The following is a 12,432-nucleotide window of genomic DNA, read 5'->3' on the forward strand; positions in this document are numbered from 1 at the left end:
GATTCGGCCTGGCCGAACTTAGCACGCTTTTACTTGTTTATAAAAGCCAGGGCCATGAATGTTTCAAATGAATTATGTGTAAGAACAAAAAATATGGCAAGGCGTATTCATCAGGTGGCCGCATCAACCCAGCTGGTAATACGCCTTGAAGTAAGAGAAAAACTTAAATTTGCTGATACAGATTGAAAAAAATTTAAGAAAAAAAAACGAATAGATATCTTCTATCTTCTTCTATATACATATATAAAAATGATTTTGTGTTTGTTTCTATGTTTGTTTGTGGGTTTGTAAATTTATTTATTCCGTATAGACTCAAAAAATTTCTTTGAAATTTTCACAGATTGTTGGGAGTGGTCCGGAAGGAGCAAAAGGCTATATAATTTATTGATATCGGAAGGAAGGCAGACCCTCCATCTTACTAAAAGTACGACCCCAAAATAAAAGTGAACCGATTTTTCATCATTTCATATTGAAAATTGGATTCAAGTAACTGGGGGGCCGCCCCGACTCCAAAACCACCTAAAATAAGTTTATTGGACAATAATGACAATATGGGGCACGAATGAAAGGTACTCGGGAGTTGGATCCAAGTAACTGGGGGCCGCCCCGACCCCAAAATCCCCTAAAATAGGTTTATTGGACAAACATGACAATATGGGGCACGAATGAAAGGTATTCGGGAGTAGATTACGAATATGGTCAGGAAGAAGGAAAAGGCTTTTTAGTTTGCTGCTATTGGAAGGGGGCGAACCCTCCCCCGTTACCCCAAAAAATACCACTTAAAATCAAAAGTGGACCGATAGGGACAATATGGGGTCGTCCAACCCCAAAAACTCCCCCAAACAAACATATTGAACGTAAATATCAATATGGGACTCAAATTAAAGATATTCGGGACTAGACTACGAATATGACATAAAAAGTGAGGTCCAAATAATTGGGGGTCGCTCCACCCCCAAATGGGAATATAATTCGATCATAGCTAGATGAGCCTCAAATTAAAGGTATTTGGTAGCATATTACGAATATAACATTAAACTTTATGTCCAAGAATCTAGGTGGTTCTTTACCTACTAAAGTCGCCTCCAATAGTTTATTTGACCCATTAAAACAATGAGGGGATCATGTCATAGATATTTTTAAGTGGAGTGTGTCATTCAAATTTGTGCTCAAGTTGCAGATGGAGTGAGGCGGCCCCCACCAAACGGCTGTATACACCAATTATGACAATAAGGGGTTAAATTTAAAGTATAAGGTTGTGGAATGCAAATATGATATCTTTATTCTTCTCATATATCTAGCGGACCACCCCAACCCAAAACAGTTGATCAATTATGATGACCTAACAGGACACTGCCGCCATACCCCCAAAAGTTATGACGTTCAGTGTGATGGGAGCAGTTGCAAACCTTAACGTCATGGTGACCCCCATTTTAAGCTCATCGACAAGGAGCCTTCTTTTCGTAGACAACTCCAAACAACGTGCTGCTAGGCAACACTTTCATGTTCAAATGTTTTACATGGTTTATTTACTAAGAACATTCGCCACCGAACCAGATATAAAGACCGGCAAATTATTTTTTTACCACTGAGAATCGTTTATTATGGCAATTCGGTTTGATTTAATAAATAGTAAATTATGACTATTCAACAGGTAGCCATATAGTCAGTTATAGACAACTACCACATGATGATCAATGTTATAGGCTCTAAGCCGCTCCAAGCGAGTAGCAGCATAGACAAAGGAAATCTATAGACTCATAATAATAAGTTCAAAAAAGCTCTAACAGATGGGAGAAATGGCAAATTCTCAGTCGTTTATATGTGATTGCACAAGGATTCGGAGCGACATGCAACGGAGAACTTTTGAGTTATTTTATTAACATTTTGGGTATTAAAGTTTAAACCTTTCCCTTACCGATGGCAGCACTAACATTGTGCTTATTTACACCATGTATTCTGTTTGCAAATTGATTAACTGAATGGAGACGCCAACACAGAGACAGAGGGCCTGTCGGTCCTTGAAATAAAGAAAAAAAAAGTATAGGAATTTCGTTGCGGTTGTTTGCTGTATTGTTTTTTTAAATTTCCCACTCTAAGACGGGCCTTAACAATAGGTGTTTCATGTAGTTAAAGCGGCTATCTTTGGCATAGATAAAAATTTATTTAGTAGAGTGCGAATATCCAAGTTTGTGCTTAGCTGTTAGAGGGGAAGACTCAACGAACGTACACAGAATCAGAGCTATTGGAGAGTAGGTTATGTTACAAAGGCGAAAATTTTTTAGGTATTGATTGATTATATGGTGTAAAAGGAAGCGCAGCGAAGCGGGCCGCTAGTATCTTTATAATTCCATTGAATTTTGCAGAAAAAATAAATTCTGACCGATTTTTTTTGCCAAAATTCGCAAAATACCCATTGCGGGTAAAGATGATTTCAAAATCTTCATTTTTTAGTAAATATCTGTGGAGGCTACAAATGTTGTTTGCTTGAATGGGGACTTTGGGCTTGTTGACATTAATGGTTCAAACAAAGAAAAAGTTAAGGTATTTTAGCAACTTTTTTCAATAAAGACTAAACAATAAAAATACTTTTCTTGGCCAAAAAATGCAAAAAATTCACTTTTTAAATTTTTCAAACTTAATAACTTTTATGTGAAATATAGGATGTTCACGCATACTGCAATAAAGTCATTTTAAATGTTGTCAACAATCCAAATCATGCATCAAAATGAAAATCGAACCACAAATGCTTTCGTTAATTGCAAAATATAAAACCAATCTGGGCCAAAATTTCAACCCCAAAAACAAAAAGTCGAATATCACCGAAACCAGTGAAGATATTGTATTCTTCAAGCTATCTTTTTTGTAGCACTATACACCAAAAAAAAAAAGAATTTTGAAAATCTGACCACAAATGAATATTTGGCAGCCTCAAAATTTTTCCAAATACCGTTGTAGCCAATTTTAGAGGCCTGCCAAGAGGCACCCAGACCACCTAGGGCCTTGAAAATTTGCACATTATCTCGATAACACCTCAGCTTTAACCATTCTTTCTCAAATGACATATTTTTTACTAGTAATTTTTCGGTTCTATCCCACTGTGCGTTATTACGTCTACGTTGGCTTTGCTTAAAGAAAAAAGAATACATTGATTTTGTTAGATTATAGTGACAGACTTACCAAAACCAATCAGCTGCTATGATGCTTGCTGTTGAATCTACTCAAAATCAAAGATGTAGCCTTGCAGCCCAAACACTAGATCTCTAACACAGGCATTCTTACACGCATAGCCAAGTGCGTAGATTGTATGCATGTAGGTACATTATTAAGACCTAATCACAACTCAAAATATGACCATGAAATTATTTATTAACGGCAACAAAATTCATTACATCTTCACAATATGTCATTGTTGTTGCCATCACATACCCATATGACTTATCACATGTCCCGCTGTATTCAAACATTTGACAGCAATTGCCTCCCAAGTGTCTTGCTTGACTTTATGTTAGGCGTTATAGGGCCCTAATTGTTGCTGCATTTATTGACACAAACCCCCCAACCCCTGCATATTAGAAGGGAATGGCCCCAAAGGTTGTGTTAACATAACCTATATTATAGTCATCAACAAATGAAGTGAACAAACACAGCCATACAAGTGTGTACATGAATTGAAAGAACATTACAAATATTAAGAATAGCCATTAATATGAATGGCCTGTTACGATTATAATTTGCTAGTGTGTTTGGGCAGGGGGGAAGAATGAGTCTTGCTGAAGCTTAAAGGCCATAGCTTTATCAAGTATTACTTAAAGGCTACGAAAAAAAAAAAATACTTAGTGTAGGTTAGAGTGTCCCAAAAGACCAAAAAGTTTTTTTTTTTTTTTTGACCGAAATACAAAATATTTTGGTGATCGCTTATAGGTAACGAAAACTCGAGCCCCCACGATGACCAATGATGGATGTAGTGCTTTCTAAGGAATCTAGTTCAGTATTTTAAGTCCTTGCATGAAATTGATTAATTAAGTACAACAAACTCTACACTGCACCACTACGGTGGCTGTAAAAAATAAGGCGTAATTCGACTCCGAAATTCCTGCTGATTCGGCTTAGCCATGTTCGTCTGTCCGCATATGCTTTCTGTGCTGATAGTCAGTGGTTGTTTTTATACCCACCACCATAGGATGGGGGCGTAGTAACCTAGTCATTCCGTTTTTAACACCTCGAAATATTGATCTGCGACCCCATAAAGTACATATATTCTGGATCGTCTCGACATTACGATTCGATCCAGTCATATCCGTCCGTCCGTCTGTTGAAATCACGATAGACGTCGAACGCGTAAAGCTAGCCGCTTGAAATTTTGCACAAATACTAAATATTGATGTATGTAGGTCATTCGGGATTGCAACTGGGCGATATCGGTTCAGATTAAGATATAGCGCCCATATAAACCGATCTCCCAATTTGATTTCTTGTGCCCCTGGAAACCGATTTAACTGAAACTTATAGTGTTCTGTTATGACATAACAACAACTGAGCTAAGTACGGTCCGAATCGGTTTATAACCTCATATAGCTTCCATATAAACCGATCTCCCGATTTGACTTCTTGAGCCCCTGGAAGCCGCAATTCTTGTCCGATTTGGCTGAAATTTTGCACATTGTGCCGAGTACGGTTCAAACCGGTTAAGAACATGATATAGCTCCCATATAAACTGATCTCCCGAATTGACTTCTTGAGGTGGTGGGTTCCCAAGAACATAGCACACTTTTGCTGGTTTTTAGCTAAGGTGGAGATCGCATTTGTTATCCAATTATCATGAAAATTTGCTTACATCACTTTTAGATTAACTACAGACTCTATCAAGTTTGGTAAAAATCGGTTCAGATTTCGATATAGCTCCCATATATATAATTAGCCTGATTTACACTAATGAGGGCGTAGTTACGACAATTTTCAACGGATTTGCATGAAATTCGGTATGAACTTTTGTATTACACATCTTGCTAAATTTTATCAAAATCGGTTCAGTTTTGGATATAGCTCCCATTATAGTTTTCAACCTATAGAAACTACAGTCCAATAATTCAACTTTGGCTACTATCTTTATGTGACTATATCTATCTTTATATGGCTATATCTAAATCTAAACCGATTTTTCCAAATGAATAATAAAACACTTCATACTAAATTTGAGGGAATCGGGCAACTACGACCATTTTAGTAAAAATTAGGCAATTTATATATATATGGAATCTATATTTAAATCGATTTTCTCCAAATTTATAGGCGTTTATACCTACACTTAAAAAAGTGATATGTGCAAAATTTTGTGTTGATTGGATAACAAATTGGAGGCCACCGTAGCGCAGAGGTTAGCATGTCCGCCTATGACGCTGAACGCCTGGGTTCGAATTCTGGCGAGACCATCAAAAAAAATTTTCATCGGTGGTTTTTCCCTCCTAATGCTGGCAACATTTGTGAGGCACTATGCCATGTAAAACTTCTCTCATAATAGGTGTCGCACTGCGGCACTCCGTTCGGACTCGGCTATAAAAAGGAGGCCCCTTATCAGGCCCTTAAACTTGAATCGGAGGCCCTTAAACTTGAATCGGACTGCACTCATTGCACACTGCAGACAGACAGACGGATTCGCGTCTAGACGGACATGGCTAGATCAAACTAAGAAGTCATTCTGAGTCGATCGGTGCACTATTAACTGCCTAAGTAGTGATTTTAGGTGTAACTTGTGTTTAGTTAACAATAAGTGTCATACAAATGATTACTTTGTGCTCAAATCAAATTCTAATCTGTAAAATCCAATTTTGATATTTAGTATTTGTCTTATTAGGATCAAAAGAAAAAAAATTGTATGGAGGGTATGCGGTTCTCTATTTGCAGAAACAAAAACGTCTCCTTATAGGATGGGACGCTCTAGTGTAGATATCATTGCTTTCAGCTTGGGAAACACCTTCTATGACAATAAAGTTTCTCTACCTTCCAATGATTTGAAGGCCACATTTTATTCAACCAATCAAGGGAAAATCTGGAATATACCAAAAGTTCGATTTATCAATAAAACATTGGGTTATTGGTTATTAAAACCCAAAATAATTCAATTTAAACAAAATGAAATGTTAAACCCCGTTTACACTGCTCTTTAAATCCGGATTTAATGGCTCGATCATCTGTTTTCCCAGTATTAAATCAGCTGACGAGAGACTTAAATCCGTATTTAATGAGCAGTGTAAACGGGGTTTTACTCATCTAGATATAAAATGTGTTCAGACACCTTTCAAAGATCTCTATCTGAAATATGTCAGACCGTTTTACCAATATGTTGAGATCAGGTGTAACGAAATAGTGTATCAAGTGTATCTTCTCCAACCTTCAGCGAATGTCATTGTATCCAAAATGAAACCGTGGTCATACCTGGCTTCTATTAGAATATTGAATTCCATGTTGTTGTAGCAGTGTGTTGTATCCAGATCCAGGAACTCTGTGATTCAGATGGGGTGCATCCAGTGGGATATAGGTCTGAGTCGAGTGGGTCTGGCTGGGCAATCAAACAGGTGACATGTGTCGTGTGGTCCCTGGTCACAATCGGGACATATATCCTGCACATTGGCATCAGCCCTTGCTCTGTAGGAGTTGAGGCGTCTGCATTTGCCGGATTGTAATTGAGCCAGAACTACAATACTCTAGTTTGCCGGGGGAGTTCACTTTCTTCAGATCCAATGGGAGGCGGTCGTTCTCCAAGGACCACATTCACCCGGCAGTGGTAGGATCTTTGTCTTCGATGGAGGTGGTCCACGTGAGAACTGAGGAGATAGCCTGTCGCAGTTCGAAGAGCGGCATTCTGACGGATCTAATTATTATTCTACTGCGTGTCACAGAGCTGACGAGACCACACTGGCGCTACATAACTAACCACGGACCGGCCAATTGCTTTGTACGTGGTCAACAAGCTTTCTTTGTCAGCCCACCAAGTGCTACTGGCAAGTGAAAAATTTCTGTGGCATGTGAGATGAATTTGTAATAACTGTCAAATGGGACACGAATTTCTTTGCGTCACTTGATGGTCAGAATTTTCACTCCGTCGACCATCACTTTCAGCTCCCTACGCACCTCATGCGTGTATGTAGTAAACAATGTGGCTGAAGATTTGGTGGAAGATTATTTTTTCAGATCTCATGCAACGAAATAAGAGGCAAGTTCGTTGAGGCGCAGATGCCATACCGTATGATACGTTCTTTATGACGTCTGGAGGGGGTAGAATGGAGGATAGGTACACACATATAATTTTTCGAACCAGCGTTTCAGGCCTGGCTGGAGGGACGTGTTGGCGATGTTCTCACATAGTTTGGCAACAGTGTCGAATGCCTTCGATAGGACCGGAATATCACATGGCCTGGGCTGATTGAAGCCACAGCAAATGTGTGCGGTGATGGCATCCAAAGCAGTTGTGCAATGCCGTCTTCGAAATCCATGCTAAGCTCGGCGAATGGAAATTCTCGAATGGGGCTCGGGAGGAGTAGTCCCTCAAGCATCTTGGCTACTGGTGAGAGAAGGGAAATCGGTCTGTACGACTCGCCACTAAATGGCGGTTGAACAACCTGGCGCATCTTTTCGGATCAGTCACAGTAACGTCTTGAGGTCTTGTCATCCCGTCTAGCTGGGTTCAAAAGTGAATTAACAGTAGACCACATCCTGCCTAAACCGGTACCTAACATACATTGCTCCAAGTGTTCCAGCAACAAATTATGCTTATGTTCGTTGACTACCCTGTTTATATCCAGATTCAGTTAGCTGATTGTAGCGTTAGTGGGGTCCGTGCAATGAATAACATCATTCTTGTCTGAAAGTACCACTGCCTGCGGCGAGAAATTGGGCCGCACTTAGGGTATTCGACCGGCTGGTATAAAGTGAGCGGCTGCTACTACAATGATGCCTCGAAATTTCCTCTCAGCAACTAGCACATTTGAGGGGGTGTAGTTCACTGAAGCGGCCTTTTTCTGATAGATAAATGTCCCGCGCTCAGGGGTTATGAAGTCGGGTTGTCGGTCGATGGTGAGAATTATAGGAAAGTGGTCTGTACCCAAAGAGATGACGGCTTGCCAGTATACGTCACTCAGGTGATCAGGGGATACAATAGAAATATCTGGAAAGCTGCTGCACCTCCTCTTAATCCTAGTGGGGTATCCTCATGCACCGTGCTAAACGTGGAGCCTTCAATCTGCTCTGCCAAGCTATGCTCCGCTGATGGTTACCTAGGGGAGAATGCCATGAAACGCGATGCGCATTAAAGTCTCCTAGAACCAGACGAATATGCAGAAGTCGACGACAACGACGCTGGTGACCCACTGCTGTTTATGTTCGTACAGCACCTTGCAACATATTCTGTGCGACTTTAATCCAGTAGTGACGTAAGGTCAGAGCAAGATAGGAAATGCACTCACTCCATGCACCGGACAGCGACCAATGATGCAGGCGGTTCTGGCAAACCGAACAGAACCAAAGGGTCCGGTGTTCTTTTCTATGTAGCACCAGAATCGTGCGGAGAAGGCACTACGGGATGTACCCAGAGAGTTTATATATTTATTATTGATCGTCGTAAAAATCTAAAACAATCTAGCCAATTCTGTCCGTCTATCCGTCTGTCTGTTGAAATCACGGTACAGTCTTAAAAAAAAGAGAATTGAGCTGAAACTTTGCACAGATTTTTTTTTTTTGTCCCTAGACAGTTCGAAGACGGGCTATCGGACTATATCTCGACATAGCCCCCATATAAACCGATCTGGCGATTAAAGGTCTTGGGCCCATTAAAACCACTTTTTTTAAAAAATAGTCTTAAAAAATAGAGAATTGAGCTGAAACTTTGCACAGATTTTTTTTGTCCCTAGACAGTTTGAAGATGGGCTATATCGGACTATATCTCGACATAGCCCCCATATAAACCGATCTGCCGATTAAAGGTCTTGGGCCCATTAAAACAACTTTTTTTATCCGATTTCGCTGAAATTTGGGACAGTGAGTTGTGTCAGGCCTTCCGATATTCTTGTTCTATACGGCCCAAATCGGTCCAGTTTTAGATATAGCTGTCATAAAGACTGATCTCTTGATTTAATGTTTTAGGCTCATAAAAGGCGCGCTTATTGTCCGATTTCGATTTGTGTTAGGCCCCTCGATATCCCTATTTTATGTGATTTAGATTGGTCTAGATTTGGATATAGCTGCCATACAGACCGATCTCTCGATTTAAGGTCTTGGACCCATAAAAGGAGCATTTAATGTTCGATTTCGCTGACATTTTGGACAATGGGTTATGCAAGGCCCCTCGTCATCCTTGTTTAATTTGGCTCAAATCGGTCCAGATTTCGATATAGCTGCCATATGCACCGATCTCTTGATGTAAGATCTTGGGCCCATAATAGGCGCATTTATTGTCCGATTTCACAGAAATTTGGTATAGCAAGTTGTGTTAGGCTTCTCGACATCCATGTTCAATACGACACGGATCGATTCAGATTTGGATATAGTTGCCACATAGACCGATCTCCCGATTTAATGTTTTAGGCCCATAAAAGGTGGAAAGATTGCGCTGAAATAAGGCACAACTAGTTCCGTTAGGCCCCTCGACATTCGTAGCGAGTATGGTCAGTATCCGTCCTTCATTCGATATAACTGCCATATAGACCAATCTCTCAATTTAGGGGCCCACAACAGTCGTATTTTTTGTCCGATTTCTTCGAGTTGTGTTATGCTCCTCGACATCCCTGTTCAATATGGCACAGATCGGATCAGATTTGGATGTAGCTGCCATATATGTCGATCTTCCGATTGAATATTTTAGGCCCATAAAGATGAATTTATAAATCGATTTCACTGAAATTAAGCACAATGAGTTCTGTTAGCACCCTTCGACAATCGAACCGAATATGATCAAGATCGGGGTCTATTTGGATATAGCTGCCATATATGCCGATCTCCCAATTTAAATTCTTGGAACAATAGCAGCACGATTATTACTCGATTTCCCTTAGGCTCTTCGACATTCGTGTTCAATATGGTCATGATCGGTCTATATTTGGATATATAGCTGGCTTATACATATACCGATCTCCAGACTTAAGCTCTTAGGCCCATTTAAGGTGAATTTTATTGACCGATGAATTCGGTGGAATTTGGACTTTATTTAGATCAAGCTGCTTTCGGTTCATAAGTGATGCATTATTCACTGTATTATGACGAAAGGTGGTTAATATATATATTCGAGGTGGTGGGTTTCCAAAGTTCGACTCGGCCAAACTTAATGCCTTTTTACTTGTTTATTTAACTATAGTTTCAGCTTTTTAAGAAGACCAGTGATGCTGACGAGTCACTTGATTTTTGAGAATTCTCGAAGCCTTTCTTATCTACAGCAGAGTGCAATATCACTACCCTGTACGTATGTCACTATTGGTCTTATAATGGCTGTGTACAGCCAGTAAATCACCACTTGGCTAAACACCCACTGTTTGAGCCATATTCCCCTGCAGGTGCAGAATGCACATGGTGGCTTACGGATCCACTTCATTATACCCTCCACCATAAGATGGGGGGTATACTATTTTCGTCATTCTGTATGGAACTACTCGAAATATTCGTCTGTGACCCCATAAAGTATATATATTCTTGATCGTCGTGAAATTTTATGTCGATCTAGCCATGTCCGTCCGTCTGTCGAAAGCACGCTAACTTCCAAAGGAGTAAAGCTAGCCGCTTGAAATTTTGCGCAAATACTTCTTATTAGTGTAGGTCGGTTGGTATTGTAAATGGGCCATATCGGTCCATGTTTTGATATAGCTGCCATATAAACCGATCTTGGGTCTTGACTTCTTGAGCTTCTAGAGTGCGCAATTCTTATCCGATTGGAATGAAATTTTGCACGACGTGTTTTGTTATGACATCCAACAACTGTGCCAAGTATGGTTCAAATCGGTTCATAACCTTATATAGCTGTCATATAAACCGATCTTGGGTCTTGACTTCTTGAGCCTCTAGAGGGCGCAATTCTTATCCAATTTGAATGAATTTTGGCACGTAGTATTTTGTTATGATATCCAACAACTTTGCCAAGTATGGTTCAAATCGGTTCAAAACCTGATATAGCTGTCATATAAACAGATCTGGGGACTTGACTCTTTGAGCCTCTAATGTGCGCAATTCTTATCCGATTGGAATGACATTTTGCACAACGTGTTTAGTTACAATATCCAACAACTGTGCCAAGTATGGTTCAAATCGGTCCATAACCTTATATAGCTGTCATATAAACCGATCTTGGGTCTTGACTTCTTGAGCCTCTAGAGGGCGCAATTCTTATTCAATTTGAATGAATTTTGGCACGTAGTATTTTGCTATGATATCCAACAACTGTGCCAAATATGGTTCAAATCGGTTCAAAACCTGATATAGCTGTCATATAAACAGATCTGGGGACTTGACTCTTTGAGCCTCTAATGTGCGCAATTCTTATCCGATTGGAATGACATTTTGCACAACGTGTTTAGTTACAATATCCAACAACTGTGCCAAGTATGGTTCAAATCGGTCCATAACCTTATATAGCTGTCATATAAACCGATCTTGGGTCTAGACTTCTTGAGCCTCTAGAGGGCGCAATTCTTATTCAATTTGAATGAATTTTGGCACGTAGTATTTTGCTATGATATCCAACAACTGTGCCAAATATGGTTCAAATCGGTTCAAAACCTGATATAGCTGTCATATAAACAGATCTGGGGACTTGACTTCTTGAGCTTCTAGAGGGCGCAATTCCTATACGATTTGGCTGAAATTTCGCAAGACGTTTTTTATTGTTACTTTCAACAACTATGTCAAATAAAGTACAAGTCGGTTCATAACTTGATATAGCTGCCATATAAACAGATCTTGGATCTTGACTTCTTGAGCCTCTAGAGGTCGCAATTATTATCCGATTTGCCTGAAATTTTGTACGACGGATTCTCTCATGACCATTAACATACGTGTTTATTATGGTCTGATTCGGTCTATAGCCCGATACAGCTCCCATATAAATCGATCTCTCTATTTTACTTCTTGAACCCACAAAGGGCGCAATTCTTATTCGAATTGGCTGACATTTTACACTGGTCTCCAACATATATATAATTGTGGTCCAAGCCGGATCTTGATATCGCTCTAATAGCAGAGCAAATATTTTCTTATATCCTTTTTTTGCCTAAGAAGAGATGCCGGGAAAAGAACTCGACAAATGCGATCCATGGTGGAGGGTATATAAGATTCGGCCCGGCCGAACTTAGCACGCTTTTACTTGTTTTATTCTCCTTACTTTGTATGAAGGAGTGAACAGTACCACCAGTTCTGTCTTACTTGGATTCGTTGAAAGTCTAAGACTTTCTGCTG

Source organism: Stomoxys calcitrans, chromosome 1 (genome assembly GCF_963082655.1).
Source record: "Stomoxys calcitrans chromosome 1, idStoCalc2.1, whole genome shotgun sequence".
In the NCBI taxonomy this organism is placed as follows: domain Eukaryota; kingdom Metazoa; phylum Arthropoda; class Insecta; order Diptera; family Muscidae; genus Stomoxys; species Stomoxys calcitrans.